General features: G+C 39.4%; 1 non-coding gene across 1 annotated transcript; it reads right to left on the bottom strand.

Moving 5' to 3' along the window:
• Positions 1–9,470: 9,470 nt before the first annotated feature.
• LOC113255830 (U6 spliceosomal RNA) lies at positions 9,471–9,572 on the bottom strand. Its single transcript, XR_003316453.1, has one exon. It is a non-coding gene; the product is annotated as a U6 spliceosomal RNA (small nuclear RNA).
• Between the last annotated feature and the right edge of the window lie 15,241 nt (positions 9,573–24,813).

Genomic DNA, 24,813 nt, shown 5'->3' with positions numbered 1-24,813 from the left:
CATGCTTCTCTTCCATAGTGTAGCGTTGTTTCTGGAAGCAGCTGCTCAGCTCACATCATATTTCCCAGCCCCCTTATTTCCAGGTGGGATCATTTGACTACTTCTGACCAATGGAGTATGAGCACAAGTGGTGTATGTCCCTTCCGGGCAGAGATGATAAAACATCTGAGACACCAACTGCTCACTCTCTCAATCTTCCTCAGAAATCTTGGAGGTCATATGTTGATGATGACATCACAAGATAGAAGGAGTCTGGATCCTTGAGCTACTCCCTGGAGGAAAGCTGCCAGACCAGAAACATTTAGTATTTTTTTTGTATTGTGAGTCTGTTGCTAACACATTCATGACTGAGTTGATTGGCTCTCAGCCAAATTAATGGTCTTAGACTAGCTAAGCTACAAAATACGCCACTACTTTTGTCTTTTAGGTACATGCTCTGCCTGAGCGTTGGCATGTGGTGCAGTCTTGGTATTAGAGCTGCAAGGCCTCTTACAGCTCACAGGGCCAGCCCAGATTCAAAGGAAGGAGAAATATATTCCACCTCTTAATGAGAAAATGGCAAAGTCACATTCTAAAGTATTGGCATGCAGGGATGGGGAGGAATTGTTATGGCCATCACTGGCAGGGGTCTACTCAAGCCCATTACACTGTCCCTTTAGAGAAGCACTTTCTCTGAGTTACTTCGTATGTGTGTATGTATGTATGTGTGTCTTACTTAGTTCAGGCTGCCATAAGAAAATGCCATAAACTGGGTGGCTTATAAACTACAGAAACTTATTTCTCACAAATCTGGAGGATGGAAGTCTGAGATCAGGGTGCCAGTAAGGTTGGGTTCTGGTGAGAGCTCTTTTCTGGTTTGCAGCTTGCTAAGTTCTCTTTGTATCCTCCTGTGGTGGGAAAAGGGCAAGAGAGCTCTCAGGAGTCTCTTTTATAAGTGCACTGATCTAATTTCTGAGGGCCCATCAGAAATTGGGGGGGTAGGATTTCAACATACGAATTTTAAGAGGAAACAAACATTTTGTTTACTGCAAAGTATGTGAATGTGTGTGTGTGTGCGTGTGTGTGTTACAACTCAGAAATGTATGTATGTGTATACATAGCATATTTATAGTGTATACAGAAATAATTTACTAGTATGTTGGTATATACAGTAGTCCTCCCTTATCTGAGGTTTTGCTTTCTGCTGTTTTTGTCACCCTTGGTCAACCACAGTGCAAAGCACATGATCCTCCTTCTGACATATCCTCATAAGGTCCTTAGTAGCCTAATGCTATATCACAATGCCTGTATCAGCCACCTCACTTCATCTCATCATGTAGGCGTTCTATCTTCTCCCATCATCATGGGAAGGATGAGTACAGTACAATAAGATATTTTGAGAAAAAAGATGCCACATTCACATAACTTTATTACAGTGTTTTGTTACAGTTGTTCTATTTTATTATTATTATTAATTTCTTTCTGTGCCTAATTTAAAAATTAAATTTTATTATAGGTATGTATGTATGTATAGGAAAAAACATAGGATATATAGGCCTCACTATCTGCAGTTTCAGGCATCCACTGGGGTCTTAGAATGTATCCCCTGTAGATAAGTGGGGAAGACTTGTATTAGTGAACATATAAACAACATCTGGGTAGGAGTTACTTGTGGATTGTCTATTATGTTGTCCACAGTCATTTGTAGAAGGATCTATGCAAACAATCTTGCTTAGAAGATGTGCAATTCCTAAGTAAATAATATATATTTTTTGTTCAGATAAGAAATAAAATTCATCATTGGCCTTTGTTTAGTTTGGCTTCTAAAAAGCTCAGAGTTGAACCTAATGTCATTGCTTATTTTTGATATTAGTATAATTGTTTTCCACTTCTTAGAATTAGTTTTCTCTTTCATTTTTGACCCAACCAAGAGTCAGACATCTCTGTTTAGACCAAGAGAAAAATTAAAGAAATAAAATTGTCAGGTGCACATCTAAATCTCTTCAGTTGTTTTTACTCCCTACCTCATAGAGTTGAAAATAAGAAATCTCATAGTCACAGATTTTTTTGCTCTGCATTTTATGGTGTCAAATAGTGGCCTTCACAGAATGGGCAGTGGGGCTGACAACGTAGTAGGGGTGGTTATTTACTCCCTTGATTGACAGCCTCCTCGTGAAGAGTAACACCCTTCTCCAAGTATACTGGGGACTCCATTCATTCAGTTATTCATTCAACATGTATTTATTATGCATAGGCCAAATAAAAATAAAAGTATGTAGCAAGCATTAGACCAGGCCCTGGGAGGAGAGCAAAGAACAAAACGATGTGCGCTGCCCTCAAGAAGATTACAATCCAACGGAGTACAGGGCATTCGATGACTATATAGTTATTTAGGATACCGTGTCTGAAGGAAAAATAAAGGATGGCTGCGTGAAGTAAAAAATGAATTCCTTGAAGTGACTTTTAAAGTGCCACCTGGCGGATAGGCAGGTGCTAATCAAAGGTAGAGGAAGGGAGGAAAAGGTAGAGAAGCCCAGCAAAGATTCCAGGTTAGGAGGTGGACAGCATTTGATAAACATATCAAAAGTCAGGGTGGCATTTTGTAGATTTATGTTGTTGTTCATGTACGCCTATTACCTCTGTTATGTTTTGTTGATTATGACTTTTTTTTTTCTTTTTAAATGGTAGGCCACACAAAAATATTTTTTCCCTCCTTTTCTTTAAATTGAGGTATAATTGACTTCACATTTGATCCTTGCCATTACTTCTGTCAAAGTATCCTTTTGACAAGACATTCGTTACTTAGAAAGAAGTAAACTGAGGCAACCTCAAATTAGCTGAAACTGAGTTTATTCGGCAACAGCAAAGGAGTTGCAGTTTGGGAATCGCAGGCTACAGCAAACACAGACGAAGCCTTGAAGCGGTTTGGGTGGGTCGTATTTATGCGCAGGGAGTGCAAAGAGGGGAGGTCCAGCCAGAGCCCAAGCGTTAAGTTCATTGGCTTGTGCGGGAGAGGGGTTCTTGGCGGATGTTCATTGGTCAGGAGATGAGGCTCCAATCCTCAGGTCTTCTCCGCGCGCGCATGCGTGAGATTCCCGGTTTCACAGCTTCCAGTTTCGTTTTTAGATCGAGATCTTTTCAGGTTCTCAGGTATGTTTTTTTGAATTATTAACTCCCGACTCATAGTCCTGGTGCATAATGTTTTTCTTTGATTTCCTTTTCTTTCCAAAAGAATCCAAATATATTTCCCTATGTAACATTTGCATTTGTACTTAAACTTGCATTTGTCTTGCCTCTTTTAGAATGGAAGTGCAAACAATTCAAATGGGTATGGGGGTGTGGTACTCTGATTTATAATAAGAAATATAAATTCGGTCTTACTGGCATACGGCTCCTAAAACCATTGTAATATCCTAAGTTATAAGAGCATGGTCGCTCTTTTTTGCTTGAATATTTGGTCTCTGTCCTCCAATCCTCAGCGCCAGATAAAGGTGAAATGAGTCTCTTGTTTCTCACCACAAGCTCCCTTCAGCCTGAGTTTATGTTAATGAGGTGATTTTTGGAAAGCCCTTTAGTGACTGTGGAATGGGGGCTGGTTGTCCGGGGAATCAACAAGGTGATGAGAGAGTTGGAACTTGACCCCTCGGGAGGTGGGAAGGACTGGAGGTTGAATTAGTCATCAGTGGCCACTGATTTAATCAATTATGCCTAAGTAAGGAAGTCTCTATAAGAATCCCTAAAAATACGGGGTTCTGGCAGCTTCCGGGGTGGTGAACGGTGGAGATGCAGGGAGAGTGGCGTGCTTGGAGTGGACTTGGAAGCTCGGTGTGCCTTCCCACAAACCTGCCTTATGCATCCCTTTCTTATGGCTGTTCTGAGTTGTGTGCTTTCACAATAAACTGGTAATTTAGTAGGTTTATGGTTTTCCTGAGTTTGTAGCCATTCTAATGAAATACTGAACCTGAGGAAGGGGTCGTGGGAACCTCCGATTTATAGCTGGCGGGTCAGAAGCACAGGTGACAACCTGGACTTGTGATTGGCATGTGAAATGGGGGCCAGTCTTGTGGCACAGAGCCCTTAACTGGGATCTGGTGCTATTTCCGGATAGATGGTGTCAGAATTGAGTTGAATTATAGGACACCTAGTTGGTGTCAGCAGAGAATTAGAGAATGGCTTGGTGGGGAGAAACCTTCGCACATTTGGTGGCCAGAAGTATTGAGAATAGAGTTTTTTCAAGGGACTACAGCATTTTAGCCATTTAATAATCGGGAAACTTCACTTATTCAGGGATGGCTTACCTGGCTTACCTTCCTTCCAGATCACAGTTACTAATGTAAGTAGTGAAGAGTGTCTTGAGTGGCTAAAATAGGTGCCCATTCTACTCACTGGGTTAGCTAACGGATATTTGAGGATCTTGTCTACCACTACTTTGCATACATCTCTCCGTGATTGTTATCTACTTTCTAGCCCATAAAGAGATGGAAGTAGCAAAGTAGGATGAGACTGTGAGTTGCTTAAGGAGGGCTCTTTGAGAAGTTCAGGAAGATGGTTTGACAGCCTGACAATGACAGAAGCAGAAAAACCAAGGAAAGCAGACACAAAAACTCAATAATTATAATGATCTCAGGTGCATGAGCATAATTAGAAATGACTGATATGTATCAATAATCTCCAAGAACAGCATTCCATGGCTATAAGACACAATATATACTGTTCATTATTATAGCCCTGAGTTGCCAGAAAAATGTTATATTACATTCAGATAGTCTATTTACAAAGACATGGAAAGATTCTCACCAAAATTGTTAGTACTATTGTTATATTGGTTTCTGTGCTTTAAAGGCTTAAGTTCAATTAATGAATTAATGGGAAGAGTAACTGTGTTGCATGACTTATTCACCATCTTTTGCTCACATTTTTATGGGGCATCTACTATAAGCTAGGTACTGAACATGGAGCTGGATCCATAGTGGGGGACAAATTAAGCACCACTGCTATCCGGATGGAGGTTGCAGGATTGTAAGGGGGATAGGCAGTTATCAAACAGGCAAAAAAAGGAAATAGCATAACTCAACTTTTATAAAAGGCTACAAGAGAAAAGAATGTGGAGTGTGGTAGAGAACCCAAGCGTGGGGGTGAGGAGGTACAGAACATGCTATCTTAATCATCAGGGAGGGCCAGAGAACCCCTAAAACGGCATGGAACCAGCAATGAGACAAGAGGAACAAGTGGGGTTCAAGAGCAGAAACAGTAGGGAAAGGATTTGAGGTAGGAAGGAGGTTGACAGTGTAGAGGAGCTGCAAGGAGAAAAGTGTGACTGGAGGTCATACAGGGGGGTCAGAGGGAGAGTGGAATAACATGAGTTGAAGAATAAGGAGCCAGATCATGGAGGCCTTTGCAAACCACTGGAGTTTGGATTTTATTCAAAGTGTCATGGGAAACCTTTGAAGGATTTCAAGCATAGCCACTGGGTAACCAGATCTAAGTGTCTTTAAATGCTTTAGTTATTTTTTTTCTCTTTGCTTTTCTTATATTTGTAGAAATGATGAAGGGATACTTCTGAAAATGTGTGGTGCAGAAAGGAATCCGAATTTTAAGGGCCCTAAGTCTTAAACAATTTGGGAGGCCCTCTTTAGGGAAAAGAACTCAAAATTACAAATATAAAATTAGGAACAGAGATGTTCTTGGAAGGGCCCCATGCAAGTGAGGGACCCCAGACCTTAAGCTTCACTGTGTCTCATATCCACTCACTGCCGGTATTGTGGAAAGGATTTTATAGATATTCCTGGCTTTCGGTGGGAACTAAAATTGATTTTCAAGTTTAATTGCTTGGAGCATCTCTCCATTATTCTTCAGAAGCCCTGTCCTTTTTCCTTCTTTTTTTATCCCCCCCTTGGATCCCTCTACCCAATGCCCCCTTTAAACAGCTCATGTTAAAAACTCATTTTGTGTTTGTCTTATAACTGATTTGCAGTTTTTCTGTTGGACTGTTTCGTCCTTCCACATACGTGTATCCAGCCTTTGTAGCAATATATCTCTGAGGGTTAGCATGAGTGTATCTGAAATGGGAAATGGGATGGAAAACAGTTGATATGATTTATGTATGTTAGTCAGTGTTTTGGGGATTCCATTTTCTGTGTCAAAAAATATACTGGAAATGTTATAGTGATGTTCCAAAGTTTCACTTTTTAAGATCAAAGACCTTGGGAAGTTCAAGGTGCTTTATTGGGTCAGAGCCCCTGCCTGTTCGTTCGACATTCCTATCTCCTTTGAAATCTTACTGAACACTCTTAGAATCCTTTACCCTGTTTGTCAGGCAGTTTTACTGTAAGAAATGGTGTCTATTCCATGAGCTGCTCTCTCTCAAGAAATAGTACTGTGTGCTTTTATAAAATAGAGGGAAAGATGAGCTGGCTAATTTATTCCATTCCTAATGCTTTGTAACAAAAGTTGAAATGAATGAGAACGATTGAGTTTGTAGACCTGGTCTGCAGATACAAAAAACTGCTGGAAACTGTTGAGTATGGAATGGCTTTAATTTACTGCATGGATCTCAGCCCATGATATGCTGCTTTTTGTTAACTTTCATAAAAGAGAAAGAAATACAGAGAGCAAAAGCTTTCAGAAGGGCTGTAGTTGACAAGAAGCAGTGCATGAAGCTCTAAGATTGTTACTTCCATTAAACAATAGGGTATTGTTCTGGTAGCTGGGAAGATGATGGGGACAGGTCTGTGGGAGGTGTGGAGAGTGAGGTTGACAGACTCCTCAGTGGGAACTGGGACAGATTACATCCTGGGTTTTCTCATTGGCAGGAAGGCCTGGAGGTGTGTGGGGCAACCTAAACTAGGACTTGTGTGATGAATAAGGAGGTCGTGAGAATACAGTTTCACGCTCTACCTCGAGAATCTTGTCCCTGCATCTTCTGTATGTGACTTCAGTGTCAATGTGTTTGATATTGCCTGGACTAAAGAATGGTAAATATCCCTTTTATCTTTCTACTCCAATACTGGCAGCTCATTAAGGTGGATATGATGGGGTCCTGTGTTGATACCACATAGGTATAGGTTGAGAACATCCTTCAGTACACCTCTTCTTTGCTCCTCAGTTTTCACATTTTGCTTTAATTGCACAGCATCGTGCTGCTGAGAACCGTAACCCCAGCTTCCCACAAAGTGCTTGAGTTGGGCATCCTGGATGATTTATAGCAACATTTAGTCATTAGGCCTTTGGTTTCCATGTCTTGTAAATACAAAGAAGAAAGCAATCCCTGCCCCCATCCCACAGAGAGGACAGAATGGTTACTCACATCTTATTATCACATCCTTAATCTTTTCCTTCTTCTTCTTCTTTTTTTTTTTTTTTTGTGGGTAGTATTGAAACCATCTGGGCTGCTTTGAAGTCAGTTTATTTTACTAAATTAAACTTTTTCAGATTGTTCCCTTTTTCTTTATATGATGCCATGTAGCGTTTGATTAATTCTGGCACAAGTACACCTGTGTTTATGAATCTGACAATTTAGTCTGTAGATGAAGGAAACTAAAGTCAGAAATTCGTGCCAAATTAAGTCTATTGGTAGCCTTTGGGTTTTTTTCTTCTTGATATTATTTTAGATTAAATATTTCCCTGTGTGGTTAAATATCTTTGGCTTTAAGTATCAATTTACTTAAAGAGACAGTATAATATAGTGATTAAAGACATAGGACTTATAGTCAGAGAGAACCAAATTCAACTTACTGTGTGACATTAGGAAAGTCAGTTTACCTTTCTGGGCCCCAGTAGCCTCATGTGTAGAATGGTTATTGTGGCAGCCAGCCTCCAAGATGGCCCCAGTGATCCCTACCTCCTAGTAGTCGTGCCTCGTGCTGTCTCTTCCTATGTTGAATAGGGTTGACTTTTCAACAAGTGAGATAGTGTGGAAATGATGGTGTGTGACTTCTGAGGCTGTGTAATCAAAGACATTGTGGCTTCTCCCTTGCCCTTTCTCTGGGATTGCTCAGTCTGGGGAAAGCTAGCAACCATGTTTTAAGTATAGTCAGACAGTCCTAGGCACAGCCTAGGCACTGAGGTTTCCTGTCAGCAGTGAGCACCATGTAAGTGAGCTATCTTGGAAGCATGTACTCTAGTCTTGGTGAAGCCTTCCGGTGTCTGCAGACTTGGCCAATATCCTGTAACCTCATGAGACAGTCTGAGCTAGAAACATCCAGTCAAGTCGTTCCCCAATTTCTGATGTACAGGAGAGAGATAATAAATATTTATTGTTTTGAGCTCCTGAACTTGGGATAATTTGCTCCACACCAATAGATGGATGATACAGTTATAATGACAGTACCCCCTTGTAGGATTGTTGAGAGGATTCAGTGTGACATTGCAAAGGCTTTGCACAGAGTCTGGCACATAGTGTCATTCAGAAAGATAAAAGTGTTGTTATGGATGGAACTTGACACCAGAGGACCAGTTCTTCTTTCTAGCACCTGTATTCCAAATGCTTTATGTGGGCTCTGCATTTGGGTGATAAATCATTCCAGATTTATAGCCAGCTCTTGAGTGAATGGTTTATTGGGTGACGTATTTGATCCTTCTTATGTGCTGCCTCACATGTTCTTATCTCACTTTTTAATTTCAGCCTTGTGTTGCAGTCAGCCACAGGGCACTATTAGCCCGATGGCCCCTGCTTCAGCTGCACAAATGCCTCCTGCTCAGTCCTGGGGCTGTCTTATTGCACATTAGCATGCACACTTTTAACTGTTTAGATGCATGTGACAATCTGGACCTATTGGAAATGGGAGGTGGTGGGTAAATACTCCCTCTTTCCACCCTTTGGCTAGATGATTCTAAGGCACTCTCTGTATGGTTTCTTGGACTTGTCCCTGTGGAATGGAGATCTGCTGCCCATAGTGGAGATCTGCTCAGTAGTGCACCTTTAGATTGGCTTTCTCTCCTTCATCTTTCTCCTCCCAGTCCTCCATTCCTGTTCCTTGGGCTCATTGCCTAAAATCAACTATCTGCATGCCAGGCTGTATGTCTCTGGTTCTTCCCCTCCGAGGTTACCTTAGGCTGCAACAGATGGCTCTAGTAGGAGTTGGCCGCGTGTTGTTTGCTTTGTATGTGTTCATGAAACCATTACCATGATACCTGCTTTACCCCCTTCAGTGGTTTTCTACTATTCTCAGAAATAAGTCTCAAATGTCTCACCCAGTGGCAGGGACCTTGACAAACTGAGTCCTAACCATACTTTCAGCCTCCACTCCCAACTTCTCCCTCCTTTCTCATCACTTCTCTACGTTGACCTTGCTGGGCTTTGTTTAGTTTCTTTTATGTGATAATCTTTCTGTTGCCTCTGAACCAAGAGCATGCTGTTTCTTCTTACTGCTTGGCCAACTGTCACTCATTGTTCAGGCCTAAAGGCAGCCTAAATGCAGTATCCCCAGGAAGGCCTTGAAGATGTCATATCATTTTATTTTGTTTTATTTTATTTTACTTTATTTTATTTTTAAAATATGGAATGCTTCATGAATTTGTGTGTCATCCTTGCCTAGGGGCCATGCTAATCTCTGTATCATTCCAATTTTAGTATATGTTCTGCCAAAGTGAACACTAGAAGGCGTCATTTTAGATATCCCCATATCAATCTGGATTTCTTTCTTAACACCTATTGTACTTGTAAGTATTTTCTTAATGTTCACATTTCCTCCCTGAATGTCAGCTTTATGAGGCCAGGGGCTATGACTGTCCAGTTCTCTATTGGTTAATGTTTGGCTTAGAGAACATTTCAATAAATGTCTAGTCAGTGGAAGAAAGAATTTAGGCAAAATTCACTTGGCTGATAAATATCTGTGTGGGTTTTTTTTTTTTTAATGCCTTAGTCTCTCCCTTTAAAACATGAATCCTATCCAAAAGGGCCTCCTCAAGGTGCTGAAACAAAATATTACTTTAATAACAAAAATGACAAATTTGTTGGTAGTAAAAGGATTTACTTTTTACAATTACATTTCCTTTTTTGTCGTTATGAAAGGCAGTATCATAGGCTGGCATCAACTGACTGACACGCTCCCCCAGTACTTTTTTTTTTTTTTAGGAAGGGGGAGGGGCAGAAGGAGAGGAAGAGAGAGAAACTTAAGGAGGCTCCACACCCAGCACGGAGCCCAATGCAGGGCTTGAACTCAGGACCCTGAGATCAGACCTGAGCTGAAATCAAGAGTCAGATTAACCAACTGAGCCACCCAGGCACCCCTCCCCCAGTACTTTAGATTATAATTCAGTTTACAAAATGTGATTGACAGATAACTTTTAGAGATCATCTTTATTGAATAGAGTCTACCTCTGCATAAGTAAAACTTATAGTTTTAATTCATGTAATCTAAGCTCTATTTAAATAGAGCAGACTTTTGCTTCTTTTTTTTTTTAATGATTTTTTATTATATTATGTTAGTCACCATACAGTACATCCCTGGTTTCCGATGTAAGGCTCGATGATTCATTAGTTGCGTATAACACCCAGTGCACCATGCAATACGTGCCCTCCTTACTATCCATCACCAGTCTATCCCATTCCCCCAACCCCCTCCCCTCTGAGGCCCTCAGTTTGTTTCTCATAGTCCATAGTCTCTCATGTTTCATTCCCCCTTCTGATTACCCCCCCCTTTCGTTATCCCTTTCTTCCCCTACCGATCATCCTAGTTCTTATGTTCCATAGATGAGAGAAATCATATGATAGTTGTCTTTCTCTGCTTGACTTATTTCACTTAGCATTATCTCCTCCAGTCCCGTCCATAGACATTTTGCTTCTAATATATGTAGAAAGAGTACTCAGTTGATGGGTCAATGGGAAAGGAGGTGCCCGTCCTGGGAAATCTAGCCTTTTCAGAAACAGCAACACTATTCAGATGGCAGTGGGCTGCATCAGGATTCTGCTTGTTTATTTAAGGATAGAGAGTCTTTTATGAATGTGATCATGCTTGAAAATATATTGGGGTAAACTCTAGGTCCATCTCGTATTAGCTGGCATCAGAAGGTCTAAATTTGTAAATGAATACCAAAAATCTGGTATCATATCGGCACTGAATTATGGTACAGGTAGGAAACCTGAATAATGCTGTATTTAAGACAAGTTTCATCGATGAGTATGTTTATAAAATGGAAGTCAGCTCTGTGGTAGATCAGAAATGCACAAAGATAGCTCCTTTGGTATTTTGCAAAGGGCTGTGTACTAAATTTATTATGTCCTTGGCAATGATAAAGATCACATGCTTTATGTGGCAGGAAACCATTCATTCATTTAACAGATACTTGTTGTGTGCCTACTATGTTCCAGGCGCTTCTCTGGGCATATGAGATATAGCAAGAGCAAAATCTATCTTAGCAAGTTCCCTTCAAGAACAGATTTTGCCCTGACGAAGGGCTTTGCAAAACCACATGGAGAGGAAATGGCTGACATCATTGGGAATTAGTGTTGGTCAAGCTACAGGAAATTGTCAGCAGATTTCCCACGGTATTTTCTGAAGAATGAGGATCTTCCAAAGCGGAAGCAGTGTCATGCATTTCATCCAGATCCAGCTGTTCCGGCAGTTTATTTGAAGACTCGAAACGTTCTTTTTCTCGAAGGAAATGGAGATATCGTTGAACAAAGTTAATTGAATTCAGGTCTCTCTCAGCCACAGGGTTTCCCCCTGATGGAGCTGACTCCTCTTTCCTCTCCCTAGGATCTGGGGGGGGAGTTAGTCAGACAGTGAGTTGTTGCTTGAAAACCAGAGAGCACTCGGTCATGGGCAGAGAAGACAAAGACTGTAGGGAGTCATAGAAATTGAGGACAACCCACATTTTAAACTAGATTTGATAAGGTAAGTTATATTAGAAGGTGACTCCTAGAACAAAGTGAAAGAGATCTTGAATGTCCAGTCTAGATCAAGGTTTGAAAGCTTGGGTGGGCTTCTGGATCACCTGTGGTAAAAATTAGAGATGCTTCAACCTAACCACAGCATCTGACACATACTGAAATTTGATAACCAATCACCCGGATGTTAAAATCCATTTGGTGATGAACTCTCCAGTATACTTCCGCAAAGATTTCCAGAGTTGTTGGGCAAGATACTAACTCTCTCTGCTGCCTGAGATGGACTCCCCCTTTTATTTCTAAAAAAACTGCATAACAAATAAATTTTAAAAATCACAGAAATTATAATGTAAATTTATGCTGGTTAGTAAGATTTTGTTAACTAAGGAGATTTTATATGACTATGGGTGCTGTGGTTCAATCTTTGATGAAGTATTCCTTTGATTAATTAGGAAACTATAAATATTTTCATTTGCATTAGCCAGACACTACAGTTAGCGTCTGAGTTTGGACCATTGCCCCACTGACTATGTCACTAGAGATCTTTAAACCTGAAAAGAGCTTTTATTTAAAATGTATACCAACAATATATGGAATCAGGGAGATCACTTAACAGTGGGAAGATGGGAACTGTGTTAATGGGGTTGTTATTGCTATTTAGTAATGCCAGTGGTTAGGATGACTTAAATCCAAAGAGAATCTTGTGGGTTTTTTTTTTCTGTCCTTTGTTACTCAATGTAATGTATTTCTTAACTAAGAAACAAATACCTTTAAGAATACTGGGTTATATAAATCCTTGGTTAGCCGTGTCTGGAAAGACTTCTTCCGGAAAGATGGTGGGAACAATTTTTCCTTTGATTCTGCCTCCCAGCATTCTGAACTTGATGTATGTATTGTATCTTTTGCAGCACATCATTCTTTTGCTAAAATTCCTTGAGTTTTTCTTTGCAAAAAGCCAAGGAAATTTACCAGAGTAAATCATAAATCATTGCTGTAATTGACGCCAACAAACTGAAATTGCACAAGAAAATGAATATACAAATTAAAAAAAAAATTGCAGGTCTAGTAATTATTTTAAGTATTGTTTAGTCCCAAGGAAAAATGAAAAATAAGTTATGAGTTGAGTTGTATATAGTGTAATGGAATGAGGCTTTGAAGTACTAACAATTCAGAAACTCTCGCAATCCCTGTCTAAAACAAAGATCTCTGTCTTCTGCAGTGTTTTCTTGAATTAGAAGCCTATGTTTACCAGCTGCTGTAAATCACTTTTTCCTTTATTGTAGCATTTAACACTATGATACCTTCAAGTGGGTGTTGCTTATCTTGGGAGTGGTGGTGAATATTGAATGAATGAGAAGGAATTATAGCTCTTTAACAACCATTTGCAAAGGTTCCAGGATTCTTGGGAGGGAGCAGGAAGTATTAATTTAAAAACAGTTTGCAAAGCAAAAAAGAAGACAGAGGAAAAAAGCATTTTATTTCTTAATCTGTTTGGATCTCCTCTAAGGAGATGAGTAATGAATGAAATTTGGGGTTAGTACACAGGAAGGGCTCTTAAGAGGCAGTCTAGACTTTAGGCCATCTTTTTCTTTTACAAAACTCCTCCTCAGTTTTTTTAGAGAAAGTTCTCTGCCATATTCTTAAACACTTTGAAGGAAAGGGAATTAAGAACCTCTATCAATCTAGTGTCTAATAAACTTCATCAAAATTGTTTTCTTTGAAATATTTTTTTAACTTCTCAGATTGCAATTTGTGTTTCATAGGATTTGTAGACATTTTACATGTTGGATTTATGTAGTTTAGTTTTCTGTCTGTTTTAAAAACAGTTGGTCTAAATCATTTTAAATTCTAAAAAACACTTCGCAAAGTCATTACCCTTTACCTTAAAATTTCTTAGAGGTATCTCTGTTGTCTCTGGTGCATTTTAAACTACTATTGGGAAAGATTTTCTAGTAAAATTGTGTTAGGTCTTCCATATATCTTTCAGGGTAGTTATGGAAGTTTAAATGTAGGATTCACTTAAGATGGGCCTGTCAAGGAAGGATGAATCCTCTGTCTATCTCCCTAACTCCAGTGCTATATAAGAGAAGGAAAACAGTTTTAAAAAAAAGAAATTTGTTTGGGACGCCTGCACGGCTCAGTTGGATAAGCGTCTGCCTTCGGCTCAGGTCATGATCCCAGGGTCTTGGGATTGAGTGTGGGGGTCGGCAGGCTCCTTGCTCAGCGGGGAGCCTGCTTCTCCCTCTGCCACTCCCCTGCCTTTGCTTGCTCGCTCTCTAAATCTCTCTCTGACAAATAAATACATAAATCTTTAAAAAAAATAAATTTGTTTTTGTAATTCCTATAAATAATATACACGAATACATTGCAGACCCTGGTGAGCAGTTACAAAAATTTCCTTATTGAACCACTGAGCTTGAAAACCAACTGCATTTCCTTTTCCTTAACAACTTCCATGCTCCAGGGGATGGCTCTCACGTTACTGTCTTCCAGGCACTGTAGGCAACAGAATTTGTCACCTGCACTTGGCCCTTTACCTTAAGCTACTTTGGGGGCCATTTTCTGCTGCTGCAGAAAATCAGATTTTCCTTGATGAGCATTTTTACCTGGCTGTGGAATGGATGGGCCTTCTCCCAGAAATGAGTACTGATTCTGACTTAGGTACCGGGAGGCCCAGTTTCCTTGACTACCGTGTCTCCATGGAGGCAGCGTGCAAGGCCTTTCCCTGGATTCCTTATTTGATCTATTCTGAAGAGTTAGTTACCTCGTAGTCAGAAGGTTCCTGGCTGCTGCTCCTCATTGTTCCTAATCCATTCCCAAGGATTGCAGTTTATAGCCTTGATGAAAGTTTTACATACTTACACACAAATAATAAACTTGTGTACTAGCTTACTACTTAAAAAAGCTCATCTGTGGGGGAATGGCTCCATAAATTTTGGTGTGTACATTTGCTGAGTAGTAGGCAACCTATAAAAATCCAGAGTTTCTGGTAACTCAGAAAAATGTTTGTGTTAACCGAAGTGAGGAAAGCCGATGCAAAATTGTATGTACGTTATGACCACAGCCATGTTACAAAAGAACTCTGCTGCCTTCTAAAAAGTTTATGCCTAGAAAAGTCTGAAAGAAAACTTAGTAAAAACAATTCACTTCTTTTCATTAATTGTTTTCAAAATTTTTGTGATAGATGTATCACTTCCAAAGTGTAAATAAAATTTCAATACTTTCCCTTTTAAGCAGAGCTTACTAATCATTATCAGATTTCTTTTTGCTTTTCCATAACTTGAGGGGGAATTCCTCATTCTGTAAGTGATGTTGATAGATGTGAGAAATAGAGGAAAAAGGTATAAAAATAAAAGTAATGTTTTAGTTCATCTAATTTCATAAGAAGTGTATAGACTAATACGTATTTAATGACTATCTCAGTGATTGAAATCATTCAATAGAAGCTACTTGTAACTTCTTACTTGAAGTAATTTCACTTTCCAGTCCTGGCTCTGACAAGAGAGTTTAGTTTTAAATAAAGCACTTTTTAAAAATTAGTTTCAGAGGTAGAATTTAGTGATTCATCAGCTGCATACAAAACGCAGTGCTCATTACTTCAAGTGCTCTCCTAATGCCCATCATCCAGTTATCCCTCCCCCCCACCTCCCTTCCAGCAACCCTCAGTTTGTTTCCTAGAGTTCAGAGTCACTTATGGTTTGCCTCCCTCTTGATTTTCATCTTATTTTTATTTTTCCTCCATTCTCCTATGTTCATCTGTTTTGTTTCTTCAATTCCACATATGAGTGAAATCATGTTTGTCTTTCTCTGACTGACCTATTTCGCTTCGCATCATAGTCTCTAGTTCTATCCACATCATTGCAAATGGCGAGATTCTTTTTGATGAATGAGTAATATTCCATTATCTCTTTGTCTCTCTCTCTCTTTATATATATCTATATATATCTATCTATCTCACATCTTCTTTATCCATTCTTCTGTTGATGGACATCTGGGCTCTTTCCATAGTTTGGCTGTTGCAGAAACACTGCTGCTGTAAACATTGGGGTGCAGGTGCCCCTTCGAATCACTGCGTTTGCATCCTTTGGATAAATACGTAGTAGTGCAACTGCTGGGTTGTAGGGTAGCTGTATTTTTAACTTTCTTAATGTAAATATAGAAAAATTGTTGAAGACTTTAATCTGATATGTTGTATTTTACTTGTGATCATCAAATTTTAATCTAGGATAAATTCTCCGGTTCAGAGATGTAGAAATTGAAATGCAGAGAGCAAAGTGATTTGCCACAGCAAGTGGCAGTGCTGAGTCTAGAATGCACATCTCCAGACTGCCATCGGAGTGCCTTTCCCACCATGACTCTGTGTCTCCCGGAAGCCAAACAAAATTCAGAGTCTTCCTTGGTCTGGAAGAGTTTTAGTTTTGCATTGCTGTTTCCTCTGACATGCAAAGCATCAGAGCTAGCGAATATGAGAAGAACAGTTTTTCATATGTCTACTCTGCCAAAACTAACATGCTTCAGTGTTCAGTGCTGGGGCAAGACCCTCTTTCTAACACGAATCACCTGAACAGCATGCTTGCAGACAATGACCACATGCTATTTGCACTAGGGAATGGGAAGTGAACTTGGGAAGGTATATTTCCAAAAATGCAAATGTCTGCAGACAGATAATAAAGAGACCTTGTGGGAAAGAATTCCCTGTGTAGCCTTTGTGCTTCTTTTCCAATTTAGAGCTAAGAAAAGGGATGGGCACGTATCCTGGCTTCCATTTTTGTTTGTGTCATAACACCGCTTTGGGTGCTGCCCTGCATATTACTGCTTTAAAAAAAAAACAAAAAACAGTTCCTTATGGAAAAACAATTATTTTGACTAGTTGGGAAGAAGTTTGCATTTTCTGTCTCTGTAGAAGATGGGGAATAAGAAGAGCATTTATTGAGGGAAACATGACGTGTCTCACATTGCTCTGTGTTCAGCAGTTTCTTGGTAAACTATTCGGCCTTGGGATCCGGGCACTTGATGCCAAGATTATGTCAGTAGTTTCAAAGGTATATGTTTCTATGTTGTTGCTCTCTGCATTTCTGCCCTTATGGGAGGTTTTAAATTAAAATAAAGTGGAGAGGGTTCTATCACCTTTAAAAACATTTGAAAACTTACAAAAATGCTTTTCAGATATGTTGTATCATGTATTTCTTGTAACACTCCTTTGGGAGTATATATCATTATTTGTATTTTAAAGATGAAGGAAGACTAAATTGCAACTAAAAATTGGCAGTACAGCGTGGTCTTCCCATGGCCTCTGATCTCAAATTCCTTGTCCTTTTCCCTATCTGCTGTGATTTATGGCCCCTCTGCTGGAGGGTCCCCATTCCATTTACAGGGTAAAAATTCACTAAAATTTTTACACTTTGTGTAACAAAGCTCTTCTGAAATTGTACTTGACTGCTTGTGTGAGTCTGTTAAGTCTGCATCTTTCACTGTGAGGGAAGGAGTAATGGAGCAATAATAACTTCAGAAGCTTCTCCATTTTCTTATGTTTAAACCCTGCAAACATTTATAAAATGGTGGTTGAATTAAATAATGGCTTTTGTTAGAAATATGTTTGTTCTGATTCAATTCATTTTTTTAAAAAAATGCACGGTGAGCACAGACTTAAGACAGAATAGTGGTATTTTTCACTTAGGTTTTCTGTTTGCTTGCTTAGGTAATTTTTTGGCCATCAGGACAAAGGGCACTATCATTAGTTTTCATAGGACAGTCCATGGTTTCTGTTCTTGATAATGGACTTTAGACTATGATTTGAGTAATTGCTGGATATATGTGTGTATATATACAAATTTATTATATATATGCATATATATATATTTTTTTCTCTCCAACCCTGTGAACCTGACATAAATGAAAAATTATGATGCTGTGTGTCTACCTTCTACCATACTGCTCTTCAATACCATTTTTCTTTTTGTATCCCTTTGCTCATTCAGAAAATCTTTGTGGAGAATCAGCTGTGAAACCTGGACACAGAAGAGAGAGTGACTTGCCCAAGATCTCATGGTTAATAAGTGGCATGGTCAGGACTTGAATAAAGCCTGTCTGGTTAAAAGCCACAGTCTTAACTGCCAAGAGTGACATGTGACATTATGACATGTGGTATGCATGTGTGCACACATGTATGTGTTTGTGTATGTGGGAGGGAGGGAGGAAAGGGGAGAGGAGGAAGAGAGAGAGAGGTGAAAAGAACCCATAAGAAGACACAGCCTTCCCTCTCCCAGTCCTTTCAAAGGGCAACAAGTTGGGGGTCATGCAGTCTTCTGTGTGAGCTCAGTGTTGTCTAGACATATATGATGTCAAGAAAATAGGGCTTGGGAGCATTTCAGTGGGAGAACATGGATGCATGTAAGTGAGATTAATCACTCTTAGTGAAAAAGAGACATTTTTTTCGTGACCTTTATTTTCTAACTTTTGACAAATATTTTAATCCTTACTTTTTCAAAGACTTGAAGCATACGGTGATTGAAAATGACTTCATAATTTTATGCTGGAAAGATATTGGGAACAGAGAGTGATCTTTCTCCTCTGCAAAGATCTTAGTTCTAAGTGTTATGGAGAGAATGTAATACAAAATGTGAACATACTCTGACTTATTGCCCTATATGAGGGCAAAAGGAGGAAGACTGGTGTTGCTGACCAGACTGATTGTAAACAGCTTGTGACCAGACAGATACAAACATTGAGAGTGCTTAGAAACATTTGGGTAATTGGAAGAAATTTGAAAGTGTAATTTTATGCCTATTGAATCTAATGATAGAAACAATGGCATTTGTATTTTTTATGCTTTTTGTTTTTATTTTCTTGTTTTCTCTAATTTCATTGAGGTATAATTCACAAATGAAATTGTATATATTAAAAGCGTACGTGATGATTTGACATACGTACACATTGTGAAATGATTACCATCTTCAAATTAATTAACATGTCCATCACCTCACACAGTTACCATTGTTTTTTTAGTGAGAAACTTAAGATTTACTCTCTTAGCAAATAATACAATATAGTATTATTTATTTCTTTATTTTTATTATATTATTATTATTATTTTTAGAGAGGGAGAGAGAGAGTGTGGTGGGGAGGGGCAGCGGGAGAGGGAGAGCGAGAATCCCAAGCAGGCTCCACGTCCAGTGTGGAACTGGACGCCAGGTTTGATCTCACAACCTCGAGATCATGACCTGAGCTGAAATCAGGAGTCTGGTGCTTTTAACTGACTTAGCTACCCAGATGCCCCATGATATAGTTTTATTTATTTCTTTATTTAATGTTGTAATATTAATGTTTATTATTAAATAAACAAAAATGTCAGGTATCTGGAACACATTTAACATCCTAATACCCTTGTTAGACATTTTACATGATATAGTATTATCAACTGTAGCTGCTACACTGTACATCAGATTCCCCAGAATTTATTCATAATACCCTTTGGCCAGCATCTCCCCATCTCCCCTATCCCTCAGCCCCTGGTAACCATTATTCTATTCTCTGTTTCTGTGAGGTGTTTTTTGTTTGTTTGTTCATGTATAAGTGAGATCATACAGTATTTGTCTTTTCTTTGGCTTATTTCACTTAGCATAATGTCTTCTAAGTTCATCCATGTTGTTGCAAATGGCAGGATTTCCTTCTTTCTCATGGCTGAATAATATTCTATTTACATATTCATATATATGTATATAGTTATCATGTTCATAAACATAATGCATACATATATCATATATATATCACGTTTTCTTTATCCATTCATCTGCCAGTGAACACTTGACTATTTCCATATCTTGGCTATGGTGCTGCAGTGAACATGGACGTTTTTATTTACTCTTCCTGGTGATTCATCTCTTTTATTTTGCAAAAATATCTGCTTATTTTGGATTGAAAATTAAAAAGAGCAAACTAGGAATGGCTGGGGGGCTCAGTCAGTTAAGCAACTGCCTTCAGCTCAGGTCATGATCCCAGGGTCCTGGGATCAAGTCCCACATTGGGCTCCTTGCTCAGTGGAGAGCCTGCTTCTCCCTCTGCCTGACACTCCCCATGCTTGTGTTTAGTTGCTCTCTCTCTCTCAAATAAATAAATAAAATCTAAATAAATAAAATCTTTAAAAAAGCAGCAAACTAGTTTTCTACTACAGATAGTCTGAGAACACAATACTAAACCACAATCAAGTCAGGTTTGTTATTGAACTGAAAATAATGTATTTTAAAAACACATTGAGTATAAAATACCAATTAAAATATGTAAATTGTAGCATTAGATATTTTTTTCAAACCTTGGTCAACTAGGTGAGTAAGATCCAAAGGGTTCTGTGGGTTTGCAATCACATGGAGAGAATTTTTGCTTAATTCCCATGAGAAATTTTGACAAAAACTTTGGAGAGGCCACGCCTTACTAACTAGCCTACCAGTTGAGTATTTTCACAGAGATACCACGAAGATATCTTTGCTTAGTCTCTCACCCAGGGAATTGTTATATAAATATCCCTTCATTCATTCATTCATTCATTCATTCATTCATTCACTTGCTCAGTGACTATTGGGCATCTTGTAAGTGCCCAGCACCACTCTCTGCATATTAGAATGTGCTGATGGAATAATATGAGGGGTTGTCTGTATACGTACAAACATTTTTAGAGATGATTTAAATGCAGGCTCTTTGAGTTCCTTGAGTGACCCTTGAAGAACTCAGGCCCACTAAGCACATTTACAGAATGTTCTTAGCTGATTGGACTTCAGCCATGCTTTTCCTTTTTTCCTGGCCCTATTTTCTGTCACCCCAGTTTTTTCAGCTTCTAATTTAGAAGTGGACCCAGAAGATAGCAAATGGGGCAGGACAATGGGACTCACAGAAGAATGCAAAAGCTAAAGTTGGGCCACGTTGCAGAAGCAACCTCCACTGCAGAAGTCGTTAGCTTTGGCAAGTAGGTGTGGGAGGTGTGAGACCCCTGTGGACACAGCAGCCGACGTGCACACCAGTGTCATTTGAACATAAAGTTAGCAACATGTGTAACATAGAAATCAAACAAGACCTTATTGCTGAATCAGCCGGTTTTATTCTCCATCAGGCTGAGAAGGCAAGATTACAGTGCAATTCCTGCTAGAATCCCATTCGGTAAAGTGTAACCTCTGACATTCTGCTGAGTGATCTTTTGGGAGTTCTAAAGACATAACATGCCTTTAGAAAATAATGCAATCTTTCCCTTTCGTTTTGACTTCCTTTTATTTTATTTATCTTGATTTATCACTAATAGGTTTGTTGTTATCATAAAAGAGAAAGTTTCCATCATAGATGGCATTCATGATGCTAAGTTGTAAAACAGTGTGTTCTGCTGATGGATGTCCAGATAGCATCGAGTGGGGGAGGCCTAATCATTCAATCTCTGTCAGCAATTAGGCTGGATTCATAAACAAGAACACATGTGGAGACTGTGGTATTGACTAGAACAGCTAGGTACTTTTTAGCAAGGTTTACAAGGTCTTGATTTTTCTCCACGTGATGTGTATGGGAGAAGTTGGGGAGGTCAAGAGGAAATAAGCATAAGTCAAAGGGAGACTTGTAAAATAAACAGCAACATCTGGCAAATGACTTCCTCCCATGTACATAGGAAGGACTCTTATTCGGGGCAGTGAATGAGAAATGTTGTTCTTGGCAGCCTGTTAGCTTAATGTCCATCCGATTTGGGAATGAGGTTTGCTTGGGGTTACAATATTTCTCTTGCCAGTGGTGTGGACTCCAGGGCCTGATACTCATCACAGCAGCCGTCCATTTGGCTATTCTTAAGAATCATTGGGTTTATTCTGAAATGTTTTCAAAAGATATTTAAACATTAAAGCCTCATAATTCTTCCTTATGTAAACTTTTATTTGTATCTTCTTAGTGCACTGTATTATTTACACTGGACAGGTCTGGTGCTGCCTTTCTCTTTGATCAATTAACAAAAGAACATTAAATTCTAATGATTCCATATATCACTTCAGGCATACCAATATGTACAAGCCCTTTGTAATTTTTTGATGAGTAACTATTCACATTAAATGATTAAGAATAAGTTTAATATGCAATAATTTGATATTTTGTATCTCATCACTGGCTTTATGAAGGGCACTTTCAGGCCTTTTCTTACCAAAATAGACAGATTTTTTATTGTTTTTACAGACCAAAGAAAATAAAAAGTAAAACATGCATACATTAGGAAAATAAACAAAACAAGTTTATAGAATAAAAAACTTTGGGGTCTTTCATCTAAGTCATATCAAATGACAATTCCACGTTGAGTTCACTCAGAAATAAAGTATTAAAAATTATTTATTTTCATATGATATACGCTATCTTTAAGTTAACATAAAGATAACACATCTTTATAATTCAATTGTGGGGCTTGTGTAATTTGCTTCTCCATGCCGTGGTGATGGAGAGGTGTTTTCTCAGTTCTGGGGAAGAGAGTGGGATAAGGGCACATTCCTCTGGGGGGCTCAGTGGGATAGAATGTCCACCGAATTTCCCATCTCACTGCTCTTCCCTTCCTCCCATTTCTGTCACTGCCGTTTATGAAAAGCAGATGGAAACGTGATTTACACATAGGATAATTCTATTTAATGCTATGGGAAATGTGGATGTCTTAGTTTTGGGATTTCTGTGATGGTTTTGTTTTTTTAGGTGCAAGTCTTTCATGTAGTGAGACCATGTGCTCTTCTGCAATCATGTTCTTAATGCAGGACTCTCGGACAGGCTCACGGACTTCAGGTGGAAATCTATCCATGACCTACAGGGGGAGAGAAAAGTCCTGGGATTTCCAGTAGGGGAATTTATCAGAGTAGCCGTTCTCTGAATAGCAGCTCTACCAGGAACTAAGTAGGATTGCTCAGCAATCTTACATGAGTGAGAAAAACTGTCGCGGAGTCATACATGTAAGTTAGCCATCCCCACCCACTGTTAGAAAAAACAGCGTAAAGAGTATAATTTACCTCCCATTTTTTTTTAAGATTTTATTTATTTATTTATTTGAGAGAGAGAGCTCGAGTGGGAGTGGGAGGGGCAGAGGGAGAAGCAGGCTCTGAGCAGGAAGCCTGATGTAGGGCTCAATTCCAGGACCTTAAGCTCATGACCTGAGCCGAAGCACACGCTTAAACCAGCTGAGCCACCCAGACACCACTTTTTATAAAAATTTTTAAAATGAATTTTTTTTTTAATTAGAGAAAGTACAAGGGGGGGGGGCAATGGGAGAGGAAGCAGACTCCCTGCTGAGCAGGGAGCCCAATGATGCGGGGCTCAATCTCAGGACCCTGGGATCATGACATGAGCTGAAGGCATACACTTAATGGACTAAGCCACCCAGGTGCCCTATAATTTACCTTCTTGTAGAGACAGTGGAATTTAGAGAAGGGAGAGGCTATCTCTGGTGACATTTGACACAAGGAGTAGCTTTTGAGTGAGTGAGTAAGGGGGTGGTGGAGGAATTTAGAAGAGCATCACATTCAGTGGTCACTTATTTTTTTTAAATGAGAAGAGGTCCTGTACTCCTGACTATCTCCCTCCAGAACACCAGACCTACATGGTCAACAGGCCACTGCAGTCCCTCCTTGGGTATATCACAAGTAACGTATATTGGTTATGGCACTTTAGAACAGAAATAGACTCAAGGAAATTTATTATAGAGATCTAGGGCTCATTAACCCAAGGGGGGAGGAATGCAGCCATAAGAAGGCAAGGGAACCAAGGTTTGGTTGGTGGTCTGAGACTTTCTGGCTTTCCTCTCTCCTTGTTTACAATGGTAGATTGACTTTCTCTGTGCTGCTGTGAAGGTGGCAGGCAGTTTATGGGTTTCCCATTGCTCATAAGTGTACCTATCCAGCTCCATGAAGAGATTGATTAAATTCTCTCTTGGACTTCATTCCTTCTAACAAAGGCTAGCAAAGAGTCAAGATAACCTGCATCATTATCTTAACCACTAACCTATAACACGGAACAAAGTGATCAGTGAAAAAATATGTAGATGGTGGGTCAAATTTTGGGGCCATTGATAAAGAGGTAGGAGGAAGTTGGTTTTTGTCTAAAAGATCAGCATGTACTCTGGCAGTGGTTTGATTCTTGCCCAATAAATATAGGTGAGCAGCCTGGGGGGGTGGCTTCCTGTGACAGGACGGGTTCTAGGAAGATTAGCTGCAGAGGAAATGGGAAGACCAGAATGGAACTGAGCACACATCTTGGGGGCAGGATTGGCAAATGTAAGATTCGTTACTGGTTCTAGAAGATATACATTCTGGGCCATTTGCTAAGCCACAGGTAGAAAGGAGCAAGGCAGACAATTAGGCACCACAGAGATTGTGCAAAATTGAGGATTTAGTTTTAGCAAATGGCAGTCAAAGTGAACTAAAGTATGATGTTTAAGGACTAATGGGTCCCAGAGCCTGAGACATAACTCACCCCACAAGCTTATGTGAAGAGAAGAGGGCTTGGGGATCTGGGAACAGGAGTGGGGTGGGGGTGCTTGGGAGAGTGAGGAGGGGTCAGTGTGGGGGGTGGATCTGAGGAGTGTCCTGTAAATGCATAGTAAAGGCTTCTGACCTTTTTCGTAAGAGAATTTCTTGGTGAACTGAGAAAAACATGTGAGATTTTTGTATTTCTATGCTTTATTAGTCAAGATCAGGATAGGCACAATCTGAAAAGACACTTTCCTATCAGTTTACACATAACTTGTCAAAAATACGAACACTGAGTTGACTCTTGTCATTGACTTACATAATAACGCAGAGACAGTTTCTTCTCCATAAAATGCAAAACTGCAACCAGAAAACTGATCATCATCAGTAAATGGTAGAGAGAAAAAGCCTTATTTCAGTGGAGAATTCCAAGTTCAGATTTTCATTTTTGAAAAAACTACGACCAAAGACACCTGTTTTGAATAACTGTTTCCCCTTCTCTCTCTTGCACCCACAGTTTGATTTCTTTCTTTTTCTGAAGGAGATGGT

Source organism: Ursus arctos, unplaced genomic scaffold, assembly GCF_023065955.2.
Source record: "Ursus arctos isolate Adak ecotype North America unplaced genomic scaffold, UrsArc2.0 scaffold_11, whole genome shotgun sequence".
NCBI classification, from domain to species: Eukaryota; Metazoa; Chordata; class Mammalia; order Carnivora; family Ursidae; genus Ursus; species Ursus arctos.
This window is presented reverse-complemented; position numbering and strand designations above follow the sequence as displayed.